The following is an 11,856-nucleotide window of genomic DNA, read 5'->3' on the forward strand; positions in this document are numbered from 1 at the left end:
ACTAGATGTTCTATGCATATCTCAATGACCTATCATGGCCCCCATGTGTATCTGGGCATGCTGTCCATTGCACCATCTTCAGCAAATGAGAAAGTCTAGTTCTGACATATGCACTCCACAGTAAGACCATCAAAGGAGTGCTCATATAGTTTCCCTACTAGGCTCACTCCACTCCCAGTCCTGGATCTTGGACTTTTCAGGCAGTACTATAGCCTAGTCTGACAGGATTTTCTCTCCATCCCACCTCTTGTCAGCTGATGCTACAGCAAAGCCTGACTAGCCTGCACTTACTCTGGTTCATGCACCAGTAGATATTGCCACTTAGCCCATCCTGGTTTTCTCCCTAACCCAGCTCACATGCAGATCAACAGGTATTGTAGCTCTATCTAGTCTGGTCTGTCCCTGGTCCCAGCCATCATGCTCACCAGTGCGAGCAATGGCTTAGCAGAGGAGTCCCTGCAGCCTCCCCACCAGACTCACCCCACCACCACAACCACTAGGTTAGTATATGTGCTGGTGGATGCTACAGCCCAGTCTGGAATGGTCTGTCTCATCTTTAGGTGCTACAATCTGGCTCAGCCCAAACTGCCCCCAGTCTAGCTCATGTTGGCATGTACTGCAAACCAGACCAACCTGGACAGCTACCAAGTGCTGGACCTAATGTGAACTGGCTGGTGTTTCAGCCCTATCCAGCCTATCCTGCACCCAATCCTGGAACTCACATCTGCCAATTGGTGCTACAAACCGGCCCAGCCTGGCCCACACCCAGAGCTGACCCACATAAATGCTGGTTGGTACTGTAACCTAATCTGGTCTGGACTGCTCCCAGACTCAGTTCTTGTGCTCACAGCAGAAACTGCATCCTGACAGAGGAATTCCCCAAGCTCCCTTAACAAGTTACCTTCCCATCACAGAGTTCAAGTACACTGGTGGATCTGTACCCAGACTGACTTGACTTGACTCACCTCCTTTCCTGCAGGTATAGTAGCCTTGCCCAACTGGTCCACCCCATTCTGGCTCTTGCTGTTGGGTGCTACAACCTAGCCCTGCCTGGCTCACCCCAGATTTACTGTGGCTCAGTGAGTATTGAGTCCTAGCCTTGCCTGTTCTACATCCACTCTGACTCTCACAAGCACTAGTGAGTGCTGAAGCCCAGCCCAGTCTGGCACAACCCAGGCCCAGTACATACCCATGCTGAGTGACACTACAGCCATGTTCAGCCCAGATCACCGCCCCATCACATCTCTCATTTTTACCAGTGGGAACCTCAGCCCAGCCAGGGTATCACTTTAGATCTCTGGCCAGGCCTACTCACTGATATTGCATGTGCCAGCAGTTGCTGTGACCCAGCCCAGCATAGCCAATTCCCTGGCTTGGCCTTTGCCTTCAGATGATGCAGCCCCTAGTCCCAACTCTCCTTGGTGGGTACTGCAGCCTACACTTGTCAAGCCTGCCCCCATTCCTGGTTTTCATGCAAACCAGTAGGTGTAATAGCCTAGTCTGGTATGGCCCACATCCCATCCTGGTTCCCATGCATGCCAGTGTGCTATGGTTTGACCCAGCCCTGCCAGGTTCACTGCCCCAAAGCCAACCCACTCACTTGCCAACAAGTGGAGCAGCCTTGCCTGTTCTGACCGACACCCAGGCCTAACTCACATGCTCACTAGAGGGAGCTATGGCCCACCAGGGAAGTTCCTCAAGTTTCCCTACCAGGCCCATTCCTAATTCTTGGGTGTGCCTGCAAGTGCTGAAGTCTGGACCAGCCTGGCCTGTTCTGAACCCCCATACCCATGAGTGTTGGAGAGTTCCATGATTATGCTTAGTTTTCTCAGTCACCACCCATAGCTCTTGAGCAAACTAGCAAATATTGCAGTCCCACAGAGGCAAGCCCACATATTCCCCTCAGAATCTGTTCTCAGACTTGGTTCTCTTGCATGCTGGTTAGTATCACGCTTCAGCCTAATGTGGCCCATCCCTTGCTCTGACACTCACTGGTGAGTAATGTGGTATAATGTTGCCATCTAGGCCCCCAGACCTAGCTTTCATGCACACTGGTGTATGGTGGTTGATGCTAACTAGTTTAGCTCTGGTCTCTCACGTGGGCAGGTATGTTGGTCTGACCCAGAAAGGTCCTTTAATTTCCCTCTTTGGTACCACCAGATCTCAGCCCCTTGCTTACCAACTTACAGTTTCTTCTTAGCAGAATTCCTCCCAGAAGTCATTCCTCATCTGTAATGTACTCTCAGCATTTTCCCCTCTCATACATCCCATGACCCCTTTCCTGATCAATCCACAGCCCCCATGCCTGTGAGCACATGGCTCCCCAGCCAGGTCTTCTAGCAGGGTGGCATGCTGGCCTGAAGCCTTGTCCACCCACCCAGGACCCCAGATCTATTTCTCTGGTGTGCCAGCCTTGGACCTTACTCCTCCACTCACCCATAAATCAAGCATGTTAACAAGCCCTCAAGCCCAGTTCACCAGCACACCAAGCCAGCACTGCCCCCCAACCTGGGACCCAAACACGTATGGGAGTTTCCAGGCCTGCTCCATTCTGTAGGCCCCCAGCCTGAGTCCCCGGACCTCCTAAGGCTGCCTAGGTGGCCAGTGGAAAGAAGGTTCCTAGGTGCTGGCAGAAGTCCTTAAGGCCTCTGACAACAGTCAGAATTAAGCTCCAATAACATAAGCTTTAAATGTCCTCTGTGATTTGGCCCTGCATTCACCACATATGTTTTGTCCCAGGGGTTTGCATCTGCTATTCCTTCTGCTCAGGACACTCTTCCCAGATATACACTAGTACACACCCCAAGGCTGGTTAGGAGAATTAAGTGAATTAAATAGCCAGCCTTACATGTCTTTTGGTTCTCTATCTGCGTGTCCAACCAGCCACAAAGTGAAAATGTAGTTCAGGCTGTGATGGTCAGCCTATCTTGACTGTATACAGCCTTTTTTGGCTTTAGTCTAACAGTTAAATACCATCTAAACTCTAATGAATATTACAAATAATGTAGAGATGATATAAAGTAAGCAGGAGGACGTGTGTAGGAGATATATGTATATATTTGAGTATCATATATATATGAATATCATATATATGCATATGAATATTACACCATTTGTATGAGGGACTTGAGCAGACTGAGTTCTAATATTCGTAAAGGGTCCTGGAACCAATACCCTACAGATATCAATGCGTATGAAGAGCAGTGTGTGCTATGTGGCATGTATGTGATCATAATTGTTGCTTCATTCATATTTTTTTTCAAATCTTGACTATCTCAGAGTGCTTCTATGCAAGCAGATTCATTCCATTTACAGATCCTCTCTGCTGTATTATCCTATTTCTTTCATATCTGAATTTGACTTTACCTAGATAACTCATACATATGACCTATTCCCCTTACCAGAGAGGAAACTCCAGGAACGCAAGGTCTCTGAAGGCCAAGGTCTCAGCCTGTCTCATTAATTATTCCTAACCATTGCCCAGAATAGTAATCAACATGCAAGAGCTCAACAAATGATTGTTAAGAAGAAAAAAAAAATCTAGGAACTGGCAGAATCAATTTGTTAGTTTAAAAGTGAAATTTGGTTACTGCTCAATAAAGCAAACCCATTTTAAACATGCAACACACTAAATCAGGAACTTCCTTTCTCTAACCTATTCCTGAACAATTACTCCCTGTTAACTTTTCAGTACCACAAAATTAGGATCACCTCATCCTTCTGTGGTACTGCACAGAAATTTCTGTTCTCTATTCTCTAAATAATTGAAATCTCAAGAAGCAGACTTGTGGAGCTCAACATCTATGTCATTGTTTGGAACAATGTTGTAATTTCCATAGGACAACCTTAATTATCCATAAACACTGTGTTCTTATAGAAAAAAAATGGAAACATGGACTTTAGGTTTGGGAGAACTGCTTTTCTCCAAAGATAATGACATTCCTAAGCTGAATTTATTCACCTCTGTGACTCAGCCTGGGATAAGATCTTGCAGTGCCTCCTAAGCAAATCATAAACAATGTTACAGATGCCCAAATAGAGAGTGACAGGTAACAGAACTCTCCTAAGCACATGCTGCTAAAATCCACTCAACAAAACGAGTGTCTTGGTACAGCTGTGTAGACCATGCAAAAGTAATCCTGTTTAATGTCTTGTCACACTTAAAAGAGTCATGTCCCTTGGATAGCTTTCTATATTGCATTTATCAAGCATATCAGCTTTAAAAATAATCTATGCACCTATTGTTGGGGGGAAATTCTGTTAAATTTTTAGAAAACTGGTTTTACTCATTAAGTAGACAAACGAGGTATGAGTATTGTGATTGTGTTAATTTGGTTTTTAGTTAGTTTAGAATTTAAATGGGAGGGTATGCCTTCTTTGTGTATTACATTTCATGCAAGCTGCATTTCTTCTAGGTGAATCCCACATACTTGGTAGTGCTGTGTTTTCTTTTTTGCACTCTACTCTTTGGATCTGATTCAGAAAGGATGCATACTGCTGAGAATAAGCAACTCCTTCCTAGATATAAGTCTGTCATTTCAAATCTCACTTACCTCAAAGAAATGACTCTCAGCACTTAGTACAGCCTCACTCAATATGCTATATAATTTGGGATATTACTGTTAAAATATTTGAGCTTGCCATATAATTATTACATAGGCAACCACAGACATGCCCTGCCTTGAATAAATGTTTTAGTTCCTAGAAAAAAGCATTCTGCATCTGTTTCTTTTTGCAGGATTTGTAGAGCACAAGAAATTCTAAAGCTGAAAAATCTCGGTAATTCTTTTTAATTGAGGATATTCTCTAATTCAATTTAAGAATCTTTACTGATTTCACATCTCAAGTATTATGCTGGGAACTGGTGAATAGTGACAGGTTACAATGCAACCTAGGAGATCATGCATGCCTTTAACCATATTCATAGTTATTAGATATCTAACAGGATGAACAATGAAGATACTAACTTATGGCAATGAGCATGGAACAGACTTAGAGAAAACTGTAGGTTGGTATTCATTCAATAATCAATTATTGAACAGAGATAACTCAGAGCTTGAACTTCATGGGGAAATTGATACTTGAGAAGAATAAGCAGGATTGAGAGCAATGTTTCCAGCACAGGACATAGGATGTACTATGCACCAAAGCAGATATGCTTTTCTAAGAATCTTGAATATCTGGTTAAGCATTTTTAGCCACAGCTGGGAAAACAGGAAAGGAATACAGGAATGTTGGGCGAGCTCATATTATTTTGGACCTGAAAGGCATATCCAGAGTCTGTCATTAACTTAAGTGCAAGAGTCATCAAAGGTACTTTGTTTTAACAGTGGAATAATAAGACCAACTTTGTGCTTAAAAACTTCACCCAAGAGACAAGATGAAGGATGATTTAGCAGGGACACAATGGAAGTCAAGAGCAGCCAGAAAGCTGCTACAAAATAGGTGACAAACAATGACCAACGACCTAACTAGGAACAAAAGCCATGAGAATGAAGAAAAAGATTGTTACTGGGAAAGATGTCACAACTTAACAGCAGTACAAACCCAATCTTCTTGAAAATGTCTAGTTTGAACAATGCAATGCAAGTTTCTGTTTGCCTGAGCTTGCCAACAATACAAAATAATAATAATAATAATATAGAATCTAAATTTCTAACTATTCTTCAGAAATTCAAACATATGTAGAATTGATGAACATTCCCTTAAAACAACACTTAACCTGGTATTAGTAGGTGGAAGCTCTGCTTAGACAATGTGGTTGTATGTCACACTCCCCAGCCCTGGCCTGTCTTATTTGAACTGCTAGGCCCCTGTATGTGTTTAAGAGATATTTCTCAGATAATCTCAAAAAAATCAACGGGTTCCAGAAGTTGATGGGCATGGGAGAGAGAAGAAAAAGAACCAAGTACAGTTCCAGTAGTTGGTAGGTATGAGGGAATGGAGGAAAACGACCAGGCTCAACATCAGTGGTTGATGGGTATGGGGAAATGAGCCAGGATAGGTAGATCAATTTCAGGTACTAGCACCATGAGGCACAACTACCTGATAGAGGGTGCACAGTAGAAGAAACAGGTTTGGAGAGTAGATCATTAGTTCTGTTTTAAGCATGTTGAGTTAGTCTACTCTCAAATTAATCTATCTACTGGTATTATTAAAGAAAAAAGTGTTCTCTCACACAAGCCTTTAAAAACAGACTCCTCATTAAACCAAACTGCTAATTCCTTTTCATTCAGCTAAAAAAAAAAAAAAAAAAAACTTTGATCCAAAACATAAAAAATATGTGTCATTTTTAAAAATTTACATTTGAAGAGTCATTTGGAAATTGTAGTCTTTCTGTAATTACTAATATAAAGGAAAGTATTGCCAAAATTAAAGGCAAAGGAAATTAGTTTTTCTATTTTTTTGAGATAAGACATGAAACACTTTTTCTGTGATGTAATGAAGAACTGGAAGTTTTGCTTTGCTTATTTATTTGTTTCTTTGTTTACAATTTAATCTAACTAGATAGGATTTCAGAGCAAGGTACCAAAAGGCTGGGTTATTTTTCTAACTTTTTAGGAAAAATGGTTTTAGCCTTAAAATGATCAGAAATTTTGTGGAGAATTCTTAATTACAGAATATCACACACTATAAAATGTCCTTTCTCTTTCCTCCTCCACTCTCAAATTCTAGCTCCAGTCAGTCTTGGCTTATTGAGAGCCCACAGTTACCCATCTTACATCCCACTTCTTTCTCTAAAATTGTTCCTTTTAGTATTGATTAGAGTCCAGTGTTCACCCCTTCTCCTCATGGTTCATTTGTCTTCCTTCTACTTAATTTTGGTCCCCTGGACACTATGGACTCATTAAGTGCTTGATAAATTATCTGGTTAAGAGATAAAATTAATGGACAATGTGCAAAGATTTTCTAGGGACCTAAGAAACAGGAATTACAAAGAACTACAGAAACTAAACAATAACAAAACAATGCTGTTAAGAAAGGGGCAAATAAAATGAGCAGGCATTTTTGAAAGTAAAAATTCAAATAACTAATAGATATATAAAAAATGCTCAGACTCAATAGCTATTATAGAAATAGAAATAACAACCACAATGAAGTTCCACCTAATTCTAGTGAGATTGCCCTATATTTGGCAATTTACTAACAACAACTGCTGCCATTTATGTGGGGGAAAAGGTACCTTATCCCACTTTTGGTGGGAACACAGACTAATGCAGTCCACAGAAGTCAGTATGGAGAATGCTAAGACAACTGAAAATTCATCTACAGTGTGACCCAGCTATCCCACTCCTAGGAATATATCCAACAGATGTGAAATCTGCATATGAAAAAATGACCTGCAACCTTATATCTATAGCTGTACAATCCACAATAGTAAACACATGGAAACAACCCAAATGCCCATAAAATGAATGCGTAAAGAAACAGTGGTACATCTACTCTATGGAATAGTACTCAGCCATTAAAAAGAATGAAATTCTACTATTTGCAACAAAATAGTCCCAGCTGGAAACCATTATGCCCAAAAGAACAAATATCATATGTCCTCTTGATATAAGACAAAATCATGCAAAATACAAAACAAACAGATATCTAGGTAAAAATGTATAAACATACATTTTAATAGATGAAGTGTATAATGGAGATTAACATATGAAAAAGTGAAGATGCACCGCAACACACATCTCTACTCCTGAATAAAAGAAAGACTCGCAATAAAACTATTAATTATATCTTGACAACAAAATACTAGATTTTCCACCATTGGGTATGACTACAATGCCATGATACACTTAAATTGCAAAATGCTGGACTTGTGACTGTTTCTGAAGGATTATACTACTGCAAGCCAGGATGGGGGAGGGAAAATGGAGAGAGGAAGATAGGATGGAGGGGGACTACTTTATACCTACAAAACCATCTCATGGAAAATAACAGGAATGATTTTGAGAAAATGATAAATGGGTAATATAGCACAAATTCTAGTTCCAATTTTTTCTTACTCTTTAAATTATTAGTTGTAATGGGCACATTATTTAATGTCTTGCCTCAATGTCATCATTTGTAAAACCACTGTACCTATCTCATAGAGTATTATGATGCTTAAAAATAACTTAAGATATGAAAGCTTGCTAATGTCTGAAAATAATAAATTCCTAATAAATATTCCCCATGTTATTCCTATATCTAATAGCCTATACAAATTGTCTGATCTTGGGTAAATCATTGTTTGCCCCTATGCCTTAGTTGTGTCTTCTGGAAAATTAGGAGATAATTTTTTTAATAAATGGAATAACGCCTGGTCCCCAATAAGTAATTAAAATATTACCTACTATTATTATTACCATTGCTTCTTGGTCTTTTGGCTAAGATTAAGTGTATTATTATTACCACTATTACTATCTTATATCAAAGCAGCCAGTCAATTGACTGAAAAGTAGGAGTGAGTTGGAATGGAAAAAAACAATCAAGATTTCTGACAATAAGTAGAAAAGCTCTCCAGAAATGTTCTCACATATTTTTAGTAACTCCTTTGCAAGAAAGAACCATCACTTTCAACAATAAATGAAAAATTGGTCCCATGTGGACAGTCCAATTCAACAAAGTGGTAAGAGTTCCATGATTTACTATACCCTCATCAGTAATCATTTGGATGAAGACAAGACTAAGAATTATCATTGCAATATACTGAGAGGAGCTTTCTGAAGCAAGTTAACAGTACAGATAACATCTTTAAAATGTCTAACTACTTTCATACTAAAGTTTTTTCCAATATAGTAGAAATGCCCATTTATGCACAGAAAATTCATATACTATTTCTGCTTCCCAAAGTCTTTTATTTAAAATGTTAACAGACATTATTACAGGTCAGGTCATGCAATTTTCTTTGGGCATGAAGATTATGAACTTGAAACAGAATCTGAAGCCAGTTCTAAAATTCATTTTTAAATTCATATTTTTTTACCTTTTGTGGAAAACCAAATTTATTTTTTTGTTTTTTTACATTTTATTAATATTATTATTATCATTTCATGATACAGTTCCATAGGCTCCTGGGATTTCCCTTATCCCAACCCAATTTCCCCTGCCCCACCTATTTCCACTATATCATTACTAAAGTATAGTTCTTCATAAACAGTGATATGTCCATCATTGAGGGCATGGACAGAGAGTCAGAGGCAGAGAGTCAGAGGCAGAGAGTCCAGCATCCTATTGTCAAGATATAGTAAACACTTTCATTGTAAGTCCATCTTTGATCTGGAAGTAGAGATGTATACTACATTGTACCCTCACATCTGGATATGTTAGTCTCCATTTCACAGCTACTGTACTTCCCCTCAAATGAAAAGTCATAATACAAAATCAACAATAGAAAGAAAAATTGAAATTTACAATGCCATGAAGTTGAATAACATGTTACTAGATATGTCCGTCTCCATTACACAGCTACTATACATTCCCTTAAATGAAAAGCCACAAAACAAAATCAACATCAGGAACAAAAAAGAAATTAACAATGCCATGAAGTTAAATAGCATGCTACTAAATGACTAACATGTAGCTGAAGAAATGAAAATCAAGAACTTTCTTGAAGAAAATTATGCTACTGCATGATCTATGAGTCACTGAAGAATTTAATCAGAAGAAAGTGTTTTGAAGAGATGAAAATAACTGAAGACATCAAAACCCATGCGATATAGCTTCTGCTGATTTTTGTTGGTTAAATGTGTCTCTTCTAGACAACAAATAGATGGGTTTTTTTATAATTCAGTCTACTAATCTATGATGTTTGATTGAGTTTAAGCCATTTACATTCAGGGTTAATATGTATGGGCGGTACTTTGGTCTTGTCATTTTAGGAATGAGTTGTTCATTGGTTTAGTCTTCTGTTGTCATTTTAATGGGATGTTCTTCGCATTTGCCTTTGGCTTTGGTAGGTGCTATTCTTTTCTGTCAAGAGAACAACTTTAAGTATCCTTTGTAGGGCAGGTTTGGAAGAGTCATATTCTTTTAACTTTTCTTTACTGTGGAAGAATTTTATTTCATTTTCAAAGACAAAAGAAAGCTTTGCTGGATATGTTATCCTAGGCTGACAATTTTTTTTCTTTTAGAATCTGGAATATATCACTCCACTTTCTTCTTGCCTGTAGTTCCCTGTAAGAGATCTCCTGTGAGTTGAATTGGCATTCCTTTATATGTCAATTAATTTTTTTCACATGCACATTTAAGGATCTTTTCCTTATGTTCAATTGAAGACAGCTTGATGACCATGTGTCTTGGTGAAGATTGCTTTTGATCAAGACTGTTGGGAGTATGTGCCCCTCCTGGATCTTGTTTCCCAATTCTTTCTCCAGATTAGGGAAATTTTCCCTCATTATTTCATTAAATATATTTGTAAAACCAGTTTCTCTTTCTACACCTTCTGGGACTCCCATAACTCTTATATTTGGCCTCTTAATAGTGTCTTTCAATTCTTGAATACTTTTTTTGGCCTGATCCAGCTCTGCTTCCAGCTTTTTGTTTGCTCCCCCCTGGTAACAGGAAATATCTTCCAATCTGAGATTCTTTCTTCTGCTTCCTTCATTGTATTTTGGAGATTCTCCACTGTACTTTTAAATTGCTCTACTGTGTTCTTAATTTCTGATATATCAGCCTTGATTTCCTTTATTGCTGCTATTGCTTGTGTAAAATATTCCTTAAATTCTTTGAACTCTTGTATGTGCTTCTCATTATTGATCAGAAGCTTTAAAATGAGTCTTATGGATTCTGTGTCCCCCATTTTCTCAATGTCTTCCTCAGTTAACTCTGAGGTTGACATAGGGTTTTGCTCCTTTGCAGGGGAGTCTTCAGTAATATTCATTGTACATTTGTCTCTTTTGTGCTTAGTCATTGTACTTCTGGTTAGCAGAGTCTTCTCCTTCGGGCAGGTCTAAGCTGTGTCACCCACAGGTCTACAATGCGATTTTACTTATTGCAGTTGGTACACAAGTCTTTGCTTACAGCCAATTGTGCCACTCCCTCCAGTAAGTTCCAGGTCTGGGTTCTTATGTTAGATTTCCACAAAGAATTCTGTAGCCCCAGCTCTTGACTCACCAGTCTTCACCTGCTGTGATACCATGCTGAGGCTGCACCATTGTCTGTACAACCTTCCTCCCACTTTTGCTTGGAGCACGGAGACACCAGGTGTCCTATATAACCAAGTTGTTGGTGGCACTGATCTTGCCGGAACCTGTTGGACGTTAGCTCTGGGTGTCACATGGACCTATTTTGACCCGTACAATGCCACAGTCAGTATTACTTTCCTGCAGGACCAGTGCAATCCACGGAACTCAGTGAGTTCTTGCGAGCTCAGCACATGCGCAGTTCACTTATAGTCCTAAACTTTTGCCACAGTGTACAAAATGACGCCTGATGTGCCCCTACTAGAGTTCTTGATCTGCTGCCCATCAGGTTTGAGGGCTACCCAGACCTGTCTTGGGTGGAACCTGTAGAAAGTCCACGTTGATGCAGTTCACTGAGTTAGAAATGAGTTCACTCCCAGCTCAGCGTATGCTCAGTCCTTTCTCTTGCCTTTGCCTCCTTATGCAAAATGGTGCCCATTCAGCTCTAGGCAGGAGACTGGGCTGTGAAATCCACCCTGTTTTCACACTACCTATCTGGGATCTGCTGCTCTGTCTCTGCTCCTGGTCAAATCAAATGGACCAACAGGACAGACAGTTCTTCATCTGGGTTCACCTCCTTAGTTCTCAGTGAAAGTTCCTTCCCACCTTGTTGCTGGTGGAGTTCAGATCGCCGTTACCTGAATAGCGCTGGAGTATCAGTCACTGCAATGCCACATGATTGTGTCTGCTG

The sequence above is a fragment of the Ochotona curzoniae genome, unplaced genomic scaffold (assembly GCF_017591425.1).
Source record: "Ochotona curzoniae isolate NIBS_2020 unplaced genomic scaffold, NIBS_Ocur_1.0 contig_3819, whole genome shotgun sequence".
Classification (NCBI taxonomy): Eukaryota; Metazoa; Chordata; class Mammalia; order Lagomorpha; family Ochotonidae; genus Ochotona; species Ochotona curzoniae.